The sequence below is a fragment of the Lampetra fluviatilis genome, chromosome 4 (assembly GCF_964198595.1).
Source record: "Lampetra fluviatilis chromosome 4, kcLamFluv1.1, whole genome shotgun sequence".
NCBI classification, from domain to species: Eukaryota; Metazoa; Chordata; class Hyperoartia; order Petromyzontiformes; family Petromyzontidae; genus Lampetra; species Lampetra fluviatilis.
Window position 1 is genome coordinate 18,391,292 of NC_136278.1, and position 12,240 is coordinate 18,403,531.

The following is a 12,240-nucleotide window of genomic DNA, read 5'->3' on the forward strand; positions in this document are numbered from 1 at the left end:
AAAACGCCAAAACAAGATGCACGGCATGGGGGATCGATGTGGACAGAAGAATTAGGCGACGTCGGAAGATGCCAGGAGAACTGGCAAGAGATGCAGGACTTTCAGCAGAAGAAATTGTGCGCGTTATGAAGAGCGTATTTTATCGACTTCAACAGGAGATGTCAACATGGTTTTTACGACTAAAAGACCTGAACACAAAATTTGGATTTCTGCTGGACGTCAAAACTCTTCTATCCGACACAGATGTCGATGCAATTCGTCGAAATTGCACAGATTTTGGAAATTTCTATGACACCGACATCAATGGCCACGAATTTTTCACGGAAATTGGAGATTGCAAAATGCTGCTCAGTAACCGGAATGAAGTTCTACCAGAAACTCCTTTGGATCTTCTTGGTTTTATTGTGTTTTATGGAGACGACATATTTCCGAATTTGCGAATTTCACTGCAAATTGTATTAACAATAGCAGTTTCAATTGCAAGCTGTGAGCGGTCGTTCAGCAAATTGAAACTTATTTTGTCGTATTTGCGTGCTTCAATGCGACAAGATCGTCTCAGCGATCTTGCTCTTCTTAGCATTGAAAGAGAAACATTGGAAAAAACAGATTTTGATTACGTGATTGACCAGTTTGCGACAGTGAAATCAAGAAAAATGTATCTTTTGTAAACTATTTCAACCAGTCTACGATGTTTCGTAAAAATTTGTATTGTTATTCCTTATTCGATGTAATAGGAAAATGTGATTAAACGGGGGGGGGGGGGGGGGGGGCGCCAATTTTATAGTTTGTCCCCGGGCGCAAAATATCCTAGCTACGCCTCTGCCCCGCCAAGTCACCTTTGTCTCCCCAGTGGTGATGTTTTTACATACGGCACCAGGTACTCATGTGAGGCTGAGTCGACCTAGGGGAGGCCCACGACCAGTTCAGAAAGTCGCCCCTGGTGTTGGCCGTGAGCGGGAATCGAACTCAGGTCGCTGGGTTCGTAGTACAGTACGCTAACCGCTACAATACCGCTCCCCACTACGCACATGAATGGACACATATTTACAATACATCATCCGCACACATATATATTTTTTTCTCAGCGTAGTTTATCAGTCGTGCACAAAGAAAACGTGCACACATCATCTCACACAACATTTGTGTCAATGCGTTAAATGCGCGCAAGTCACACAAGTCATTTACAACCACCGCACCGCCCGCTCCCCACACACAGCCCACAGTCCCGGCATGCGTGCACCTTTGTAGGTGCTCGCGAACAGCACAATCCTTTGCAGGGGCTAAACGGGGATGTGGCATCCTCGTCCAACGTTCGCAGGCACACACACACAAGCATGCAATGTGACTGTGGCCAGAAGCCACACGTGCGCTTGCAGGTGCACGGTTATACATGCAGCCCTTCCAAGCGCTCATGCAAACGTGGTGCACACACAGGCACAGGCACTCGGTCGCCTGCTGGGATGAACACAGCACCAGGATGCCGTGTGGATTTTGCCTCCTATTGTACATCGCGGCAATGCTGGTGTGTCGTTGTGGCGTCGTTCGGCAAGGAGAGTGGGACCAGGAGTCCCATTCAGTCAGTCGATTAATCGACTAAACTTCGACTGCTTCTTCCGTGGTCGACTACCCGGGGCCCCTTTAAGAACGGCACCCCGCCTCGCGAGGGCTGGAAACCCCATTGCAAGCTACGCCTAGCGTGATGCGGCCGATGATGCCGATGGTGTGACCGAGCACCAACCTATCGCCTGCCGTCGAGCGGCACACGTGGGGAACAGAGGCGAAATGTTGTGATTCCAGCAATCCGCTAAGTGGAGTAACGTAACCGATAATTGGTAGAGTGATCAATCACCCGAGCAGCCGGATCGCCCCCCCCTTACGCCTCCGTTGCGATTTCAGTTGAGACGAACGATTCGGGAATTCGGTAGTTACACAAAAAGCTCCCCGGCACGCTGTGTAAAACGTCGGACATCATGTCGGCACGCAGAACGACGCGTGGGAGAGCTGCGCCGCACAACCTCGTGAGCGAGCGCCGCATCGTAAAGGAATCCCGGGTTCCCAGCGAGCATCGCTTGACAAGTGGAAAAACGTCTCCCCGGAACTCCGACGGCGAGCAGAGAATGAAAAGTAAGAATAGGTCTGTACCCTTTCTGGCAATAAAACAGGAGGCGTTAAGATGTTCAAACACCAAATAGAAACCTTTTGCAAAGAATCAAGTACTGCATTAACCACACGCGATACTTGTGGAAAACATCCAAACAAAACATGCTCTGATATATGCATTGTTTTTAAAAACGTATTGGCCTACACCAGAGACAGCCTTCTTTAGGGCCTAGAGTCTAGACTCACCAGTGTCAGACCAGAGAACGCCAAAAAGCGAACAGCACAAAGACAATGCACGTTCAGAGCATTTATAGCTCGGGGTGAGCAGCTACAAAATGGGACTTTTTTGCCAGTATCAAAGCATGAAAAAATAAGAATATTATCAGAGCATGTTTTGTATGCATGTTCATCACAAGTACGTGTGGTTAATGCAGTACATGATTCCCTGCAAAAAGGTTTCTATTTGGTGTTTGAACATCTCCTGTTTTCTTGTCAGAAATGGATGAACATCTGTTCGAATTTTTCATTCTCTAATATTGGCAACAATGGTCTCATGGCGAGAACAGCGTCGCGCGATGCCCCGTGGACGACGCCGCAACGGCCCCTAACGTCGTGCAGCAAGCGGCGCTATCGAAGATTGGGTTTGTAAGGGCGGAGCGTGTTTCTTGAGCTGAGCAAGGCTACTGTCGTAAGGGATTGGGGAAAGGGGCGACGGAGGTAGGAGAGAATTCCAAGGTGGAGCGGTGCGAGGGAAGAAGCGAAAAGAGAAGTGGGGTGAGATGCAGCGTGGCGAGTGAGAGGGTGAGTGCGTGAGTGAGTGGGTTGTTGTGACCTGTAGTGTGGTAAGTGAGAAGGTGAGTGGGTCAGTGAGTTGTTGTAACATGTCGTGTGGCGAATGAGAGAATGAGTGAGTGGCTGAGTGTATTGTCGTGACCTGTAGTGTGCTGAGTGAGAGGGTGATTGCGTGAGTGAGTGGGGGAGTTCCTTGTTGTTGTGTTGGCGTGCTGCGCTATGAAAATGGGAACCCGAATTCGATTCCCGCTCAAATTGAGACGCACGTGCGAGTCAAGGCGATTATCGAAAAACGGCAGCCAAGTGTAAACTGTGGAAGAGCGATCCTTGTCGCGGTCTCACCCCCCCCCCCATTGAGTCAGCCGTGTCCACGCAGAGCGAACAGCAAGACCATCTGAGATACCAAGGCCCTCTGAGACACCAAGGCCCTCTGAGACACCAAGGCTCCTCTAAGACACCAAGGCCCCTCTGAGACACCAAGGCCCCTCTGAGACACCAAGGCCCCTGTGAGACACCATGGCCCCTCTGATACACCAAGGCTCCTCTAAGACGTCAAGTCCCCTCTGAGACATCAAGGCCCCTTTGAGACGCCAAGACCCTCTGAGACACCAAGGCCCCTCTAAGACAACAAGGCCCTTCTGAGACACCAAGGCCCCTCTGAGACACCAAGGCTCCTCTAAGACACCAAGGCCCCTCTGAGACACCAAGGCCCCTCTGAGACACCAAGGCCCCTGTGAGACACCATGGCCCCTCTGAGACACCAAGTCCCCTCTGAGACATCAAGGCCCCTTTGAGACACCAAGGCCCTCTGAGACACCAAGGCCGCTCTGAGACACCAAGGCCCCTCTAAGACGCCAAGTCCCCTCTGAGACATCAAGGCCCTAGAGACACCAAGGCCCTCTGAGACACCATGGCCCCTCTAAGACGCCAAGTCCCCTCTGAGACATCAAGGCCCCTTTGAGACACCAAGGCCCTCTGAGACACCAAGGCCCTCTAAGACACCAAGGCCCCTCTGAGACATCAAGGCCCCTTTGAGACACCAAGGCCCTCTGAGACACCATGGCCCCTCTAAGACGCCAAGTCCCCTCTGAGACATCAAGGCCCCTTTGAGACACCAAGGCCCTCTGAGACACCAAGGCCCTCTAAGACACCAAGGCCCCTTTGAGACACCAAGGCCCCTCTAAGACACCAAGGCCCTCTAAGACACTAATGTCATCTGAGACACCAAGGCCCCTCTGAGACACCAAGGCCCCTCTGAGACACCAAGGCCCTCTGAGACACCAAGGCCCCTCTAAGACGCCAAGTCCCCTCTGAGACATCAAGGCCCCTTTGAGACACCAAGGCCCTCTGAGACACCATGGCCCCTCTAAGACGCCAAGTCCCCTCTGAGACATCAAGGCCCCTTTGAGACACCAAGGCCCTCTGAGACACCAAGGCCCTCTAAGACACCAAGGCCCCTCTGAGACATCAAGGCCCCTTTGAGACACCAAGGCCCTCTGAGACACCATGGCCCCTCTAAGACGCCAAGTCCCCTCTGAGACATCAAGGCCCCTTTGAGACACCAAGGCCCTCTGAGACACCAAGGCCCTCTAAGACACCAAGGCCCCTTTGAGACACCAAGGCCCCTCTAAGACACCAAGGCCCTCTAAGACACTAATGTCATCTCAGACACCAAAACCCTCTAAGACACCAAGGCCCCTCTGAGACACCAAGGCCCCTCTGAGACAGCAAGGCCCCTCTGAGACACCAAGGCCCTCTGAGACAGCAAGGCCCCTCTGAGACACCAAGGCCCCACTGAGACACCATGGCCCCTCTAAGACACCAAGGCCCCTCTGAGACAGCAAGGCCCCTCTAAGACACCAAGGCCCCTCTGAGACACCAAGGCCCCTCTGATACACCAAGGCCCCTCTAAGACACCAAGGCCCCTCTGAGACACCAAGGCCCCTCTGATACACCAAGGCCCCTCTAAGACACCAAGGCCCCTTTGAGACACCAAGGCCCCTCTGAGACACCAAGGTCCCTCTAAGACACCAAGGCCCCTCTGAGACACCAAGGCCCCACTGAAAGACCAAGGCCCTCTGAGACACCAAGGCCCCTCTGAGACACCAAGGTCCCTTTAAGACACCAAGGCCCCACTGAGACACCAAGGCCCACTGAGACACCAAGGCCCCTCTAAGACACCAAGGCCCCTCTAAGTCACCAAGGCCCCTCTGAGACATCAAGGCCCCACTGAGACACCAAGGCCCCTCTGAGACACCAAGGCCATCTGGGACACCAAGGCCCCTCTAAGACACCAAGGCCCCTCTAAGACACCCTGGCCCCTCTGAGACACCAAGGTCCCTCTGAGACACCAAGGCCTCTCTGAGACACCCTGGCCCCTCTGAGACACCAAGGCCCCTTTGAGACACCAAGGCCCTTCTGAGACACCAAGGCCCCACTGAGACACCAAGGCCCCTTTGAGACACCAAGGCCCTCTGAGACACCAAGGCCCCTTTGAGACACCAAGGCCCTCTGAGACACCAAGGCCCCTCTAAGACACCAAGGCCCCTCTAAGACACCAAGGCCCTCTGAGACACAAAGGCCCCTCTGAGACACCAAGGCCCCTCTGAGACACCCTGGCCCCTCTGAGACACCAAGGCCCCTTTGAGACACCAAGGCCCTTCTGAGACACCAAGGCCCTCTGAGACACCAAGGCCCCTCTGAGACACCAAGGCCCTCTGAGACACCAAGGCCCCTCTAAGACACCAAGGCCCTCTGAGACACCAAGGCACCTCTAGGACACCAAGGCCCTCTGAGACACCAAGGCCCCTCTGAGACACCAAGGCCCCTCTAAGACACCAAGGCCCCTCTGAGACACCAAGGCCCTCTGAGACACCAAGGCCCCTCTGAGACACCAAGGTCCCTTTAAGACACCAAGGCCCCACTGAGACACCAAGGCCCACTGAGACACCAAGGCCCCTCTAAGACACCAAGGCCCCTCTAAGTCACCAAGGCCCCTCTGAGACATCAAGGCCCCACTGAGACACCAAGGCCATCTGGGACACCAAGGCCCTTCTAAGACACCAAGGCCCCTCTAAGACACCCTGGCCCCTCTGAGACACCAAGGCCCCTCTGAGACACCAAGGCCCCTCTGAGACACCCTGGCCCCTCTGAGACACCAAGGCCCCTTTGAGACACCAAGGCCCTTCTGAGACACCAAGGCCCCACTGAGACACCAAGGCCCCTTTGAGACACCAAGGCCCTCTGAGACACCAAGGCCCCTTTGAGGCACCAAGGCCCTCTGAGACACCAAGGCCCCTCTAAGACACAAAGGCCCCTCTAAGACACCAAGGCCCTCTGAGACACAAAGGCCCCTCTGAGACACCAAGGCCCCTCTGAGACACCCTGGCCCCTCTGAGACACCAAGGCCCTTTTGAGACACCAAGGCCCTTCTGAGACACCAAGGACGTCTGAGACACCAAGGCCCCTTTGAGACACCAAGGCCCCTCTGAGACACCCTGGCCCCTCTGAGACACCAAGGCCCCTCTGAGACACCCTGGCCCCTCTGAGACACCAAGGCCCTCTGAGACACCAAGGCCCCTCTGAGACACCAAGGCCCTCTGAGACACCAAGGCCCCTCTAAGACACCAAGGCCCTCTGAGACACCAAGGCCCCTCTAGGACACCAAGGCCCTCTGAGACACCAAGGCCCCTCTGAGACACCAAGGCCCCTCTGAGACACCAAGGCCCCTCTAAGACACCAAGGCCACACTGAGACACCAAGGCCCCTCTGAGACACCAAGGCCCCTCTGAGACACAAAGGCCCCTCTGAGACACCCTGGCCCCTCTGAGACACCAAGGCGCCTCTGAGACACCCTGGCCCCTCTGAGACACCAAGGCCCTCTGAGACACCAAGGCCCCTCTGAGACACCAAGGCCATCTGAGACACCAAGGCCCATCTGAGACACCAAGGACGTCTGAGACACCAAGGCCCCTCTAAGACACCAAGGCCCTCTGAGACACAAAGGCCCCTCTGAGACACCAAGGCCCCACTGAGACACCAAGGCCCCTTTGAGACACCAAGGCCCTCTGAGACACCAAGGCCCCTTTGAGACACCAAGGCCCTCTGAGACACCAAGGCCCTCTAAGACACCAAGGCCCCTCTAAGACACCAAGGCCCTCTGAGACACAAAGGCCCCTCTGAGACACCAAGGCCCCTCTGAGACACCCTGGCCCCTCTGAGACACCAAGGCCCCTTTGAGACACCAAGGCCCTTCTGAGACACCAAGGCCCTCTGAGACACCAAGGCCCCTCTGAGATACCAAGGTCCTCTGAGACACCAAGGCCCCTCTAAGACACCAAGGCCCTCTGAGACACCAAGGCCCCTCTAGGACACCAAGGCCCTCTGAGACACCAAGGCCCCTCTGAGACACCAAGGCCCCTCTAAGACACCAAGGCCCCTCTGAGACACCAAGGCCCTCTGAGACACCAAGGCCCCTCTGAGACACCAAGGTCCCTTTAAGACACCAAGGCCCCACTGAGACACCAAGGCCCACTGAGACACCAAGGCCCCTCTAAGACACCAAGGCCCCTCTAAGTCACCAAGGCCCCTCTGAGACATCAAGGCCCCACTGAGACACCAAGGCCATCTGGGACACCAAGGCCCCTCTAAGACACCAAGGCCCCTCTAAGACACCCTGGCCCCTCTGAGACACCAAGGCCCCTCTGAGACACCAAGGCCCCTCTGAGACACCCTGGCCCCTCTGAGACACCAAGGCCCCTTTGAGACACCAAGGCCCTTCTGAGACACCAAGGCCCCTCTGAGACACCCTGGCCCCTCTGAGACACCAAGGCCCTCTGAGACACCAAGGCCCCTCTGAGACACCAAGGCCATCTGAGACACCAAGGCCCATCTGAGACACCAAGGACGTCTGAGACACCAAGGCCCCTCTAAGACACCAAGGCCCTCTGAGACACAAAGGCCCCTCTGAGACACCAAGGCCCCTCTGAGACACCCTGGCCCCTCTGAGACACCAAGGCCCCTCTGAGACACCCTGGCCCCTCTGAGACACCAAGGCCCTCTGAGACACCAAGGCCCCTCTGAGACACCAAGGCCCTCTGAGACACCAAGGCCCCTCTAAGACACCAAGGCCCTCTGAGACACCAAGGCCCCTCTAGGACACCAAGGCCCTCTGAGACACCAAGGCCCCTCTGAGACACCAAGGCCATCTGAGACACCAAGGCCCATCTGAGACACCAAGGACGTCTGAGACCCCATGGCCCTCTGAGAAACCAAGGCCCTCTGAGACCCCAGGGCCTAGGAGCTTGGCTCTCTTTTCGATTGATGGATACGTTTGATGTTTTCCGATTGACGCAATAAAGCTTGACGCAATAAAGCATGATTTTCTTTTTGTGGGAACCATACGTACAGCAGCACTGCACCGACATTTATTTTTTACAATAGTAACTCGTTGGGTGAAGACCTCCCCCCCTTCCCCCAACGCCACGTTGGTCGTGAGCATTGTTTGACCATACTTCACCATGCTGGTCATTGCGTGTTGATGAAGAGTGGAGGAGCGGGGACCGGTTCAGATACCAAGCACCACTGCTGCTAGCCGTGGCCGGAAATCAAACTCAGGTGGCCGTGATGATAGGTTGTGTCGACTCCCAACCAAGAATTGAACTCACGATGACCTGCTTGTAAGTCGAGTGCTTTAAACATCTACTGTCACATCTCCGCTCAGATGATCCCCTGGGGCAGCGCTCATCACCATTTGACCCAGTGGTGTCACTGTAATCTGATTACAGCGTGAAACCCAGGTCAATCGATGGCAATGCAATTGTAATCTGATTACAGGTTTGAAGATAAGTCAATCAATTAAGGCCACCACCTGTAATTGGATCACAGCACGTTGGGGAAATAATATTGCTATTTTCCAATGGAGAACCGGTTAAACGTGACGTTTTGAAAAGTTCTCAACTTGAATTAATCTGATCGTGACCCTCTCATAGGCCAATTGCCAGAGCACGACTTCACGCCTTCAGCGGCCGCCGGTTTCGGAGGGAGAAATGGTAGTTTGCGTGGAGGAAGCCAGCGTTGCCTGTTTCACGTCTCTGTCTGCAGGGAAGATTTTTGGGTTATTTTTGTCTTCCAGGACAAGAAGCGATTGCCGTGCAAGTGGCACCGAGGCTGGCGTGGCGCAGTGACCAGTGACCACACTGCGGTTTTCTAAGTTTATTCAGCGAGTGGCTCACGGAGGAATAGCCATTTAACGTGAAAAAATTAGTAATAAAAAAGTTACACTCAGGTGAAAAAGAAACATCAGCAAAGACGACAGAAAAAGTGCCCCGATGCACGACTTTGGGATTTACGAAAGTGGATTCAAGTCGTCCAAAGACACCTCACACGTCTATTTTATTCTATTTAGGATTTATATGGCAGTGCCCTTTCAAGGGTACTTTACAATGCAAGCCCACGGCAGTACACAATGGGGAAAAAGGAGAGCAATGAGTGGGGTGGTACAGCTATCAGTTAGGGAGGTGACGGAAGGGATGGAGGGACAGGAGCTAGGAATGGAGCCGCGTGATGTTGCAGGGGTAGATAAGGAGGAATGATCTGGAGTGTGATGGTGAATGAGGGTGACAAATGGGTGAAACGTGGATGAGAGGCATGGATGAGGGTATTAGAAGGGGGGTCGGGGCAGAGGTCTGGTGACCGGATAGTTGGGCTGATTGAGGAGCACAGAGCAGGGCTGGGGAAGAGATGTGGTGAGGTGCACATAGAGAAAGTGAGACGTGGGAGCTGGGTCAGGTCGCGAGGGAGAGACCTTCTGGAGCCGCCAACGACGTCATGAGGCAACTTGCCGAGTCCTGAGCTCAGTGAACGGATGCAAGTGTAGTGCGTGTGTGGGATCGCTGCTACTAGGGCATCACGTCCGCGTCCCAGACTGTTGCTCGGGTTTGTAGCTTTCACAGACTGACAGACAGCTGGGAGTAGTCTTTGTCGCGTGATGGTTAATTCGATTTTTTTTTATTCGGCCAAATTAAGCGCAGGACTAAACGTAATGTGGCAGATTCCAGAACCCGGTTGACCCCGAGCCTGGGTTTCGAAGGGAGAACTCAGCGGTATGTACGTTGAACTTCTTTTGCGCCGTACGTAGCCAACCGTGCTAATCGGAGGTTGCGGGGTGGTGCCAGTTCAGTGCTCTGCCTTCTGAGACAGCAGCCGCCTGCCCCTCATCGGTCAACGACGAATTCTTGGAACGCGAAGCAGCACAATGAGCGCATCTCTCCGGAGAGCTGCTAACGAAACCGTCCCTGCCATCACGTCCATCGGTTGATTTTTTTGCTTTCGTTTCCGATCGAGGAAAATTCCCGTCATGCATACCCGCATGCCAGCGGTGAGGACACAAAAGAGTAGAGGCCCTGAAGCCGGCTCCACGCCTGGGCGATCGGTTGTGCAACTCAGAATCACTAGCACGCGGTCGTTCGTGGGACTGGTGGCTCACAGCGGAAACTGACTCGGATTGGCAGCGTCGATCTGCTCGGCGGCGATCGGCAGCGACGCCAGCTGCCGCGAGCGACCTACGAACCGCGGAACGGTCATTACGGCGCTGCGAGTGCCGTTTCATCTCCTCGTTGCAAAAGAGGCGGCAGATTCACGAGAATCCGAGCCACGACAACAACGTTGGCAAGAAGGAGATGCGTCGAGTGATCCTCGCGCGTTACGAGACGAGCGGAGCCACCGCCACCATCGTTAACGAGTCAGTTGCCGCGACAGGACTATGCCACGCTTCCATGATCGCGAGAACCCCGTCGCGCAGCGACCGCTCTATCGGAAGGCAGCAGCGGCGGCGGGCGATGATCCGAGCTGCGCGATTTGGAGAGTAGCGATTTTTAATGCGCAACTCGATCGTCGTTGGGGCGTGAAAACGCGGCACTAGAGCGTCACCACAAACGCATGCCCCGCACGGCACACGCAAGCCGCACCGTGGCCGGTACCTAGCCTTGCGAATGGTCCGCATCCGGGGAAACCGCAGTGTGACATGTTTGGTATTTCTGGTGGGAGTGGAAAGACAGGGCGGGAGGGGGGGAGCATTACGTGGGGAGAGGGAAGGGGGGGCAGGAGGGGAGAGTTACGTGGAAAGAGGGTGTGACCAAGCGAGACCTGGGTGGTGTGGGTGCCATCTGCAGGGAGGTGGATAACGGTGGTGACAAGGTCGATATAACCTGTGGCTACGGTGGTGATGACGATGGTGATGATGACAGTGGTGATGGTACATTTGTAGCATTGTTAGTGATGGTGATGATGACAAAGTTGGTAAAAAGATTGTGGTTGTAGAAAGGTTAATTGAATTATGATGAGCATTATGGTAATCATGCTCGCAGTAGACATGATAAGGACAAATATGAAGATGATAACTGACTCAATTCAAAGCTTCCGTGACTTACAGGAATAACTCTTTGGTTCTTTCGTTAAAGTCACGTAGAAATAAATTAAAATACATAATAGAAAACGACATTTCGATTGCAACATAAGCAATCGTCATCAGGTACGATGCAATACAACACAGAGAGTCGGCTAACATAACAGTCAACACCCTACCTGGTTGATTACGTTCTTCCAAAGATTGCTAAATTCGAGAGAGAGACAAAACACAGACACGGAGACACAAAGACAGAAAGACAAGCAGAGACTCACACAGAGACAAACAGAGAGAGACACACATAGGCACACAGAAGCAACGCCTATGTGTCGAGGCCTCGAGGTGTACCTGATGACGATTGCTTGTGTTGCAATCGAAACGTCGTATTCTATTAATATTTTATTTTATTTCTTTCTTCGTGACTTTACCGAAAGAACCAAATAGTAATTCCTGCAGTCACGAAAGCTTTGAATATAGTTTTAACCACCTATACTCTTGGTTCTTTTCCAAGACGAAGGTACTCTGCAAACCTAACGGCTACCTTCAGAGATTTGTTCATGAAGCCATCCAGATATATAAACACAGACACAACTTCAACCGAGAGGATGGATACAAACTGAGCAATCAATGGAAGGACGTTATTAACCAGGTAAAGTCTTAACTGACTGTGATGTTTCCATCCAACCTGCATATGTCAGCTGTTATTTCGACTCTCTGTCTCTCTCTATGCCTCTCTCTTAGATCTCTCATGCTCACATGTCTGTTGGATTACACTCTCATACTCACAGGCCCTTCGGATTACACCCGTTGGGTTGCACTCCCTCGTCGAGGAGGCCGTTCTTCTTCTCCTTATTTTCTACAGTTACATGCTTATTTCTCACATTAACATCATGCTAATCCCTCACATTAACATCATGCTAATCCCTCACATTAACATCATGCTG

General features: G+C 53.7%; 1 protein-coding gene across 1 annotated transcript in view; it reads right to left on the minus strand.

Annotated features, from left to right (window-relative positions):
• LOC144931395 (potassium voltage-gated channel subfamily KQT member 4-like) overlaps positions 1–12,240 on the minus strand; it is a 264,371-nt gene that overhangs the window by 27,155 nt on the left and 224,976 nt on the right. The window lies entirely within an intron of this gene.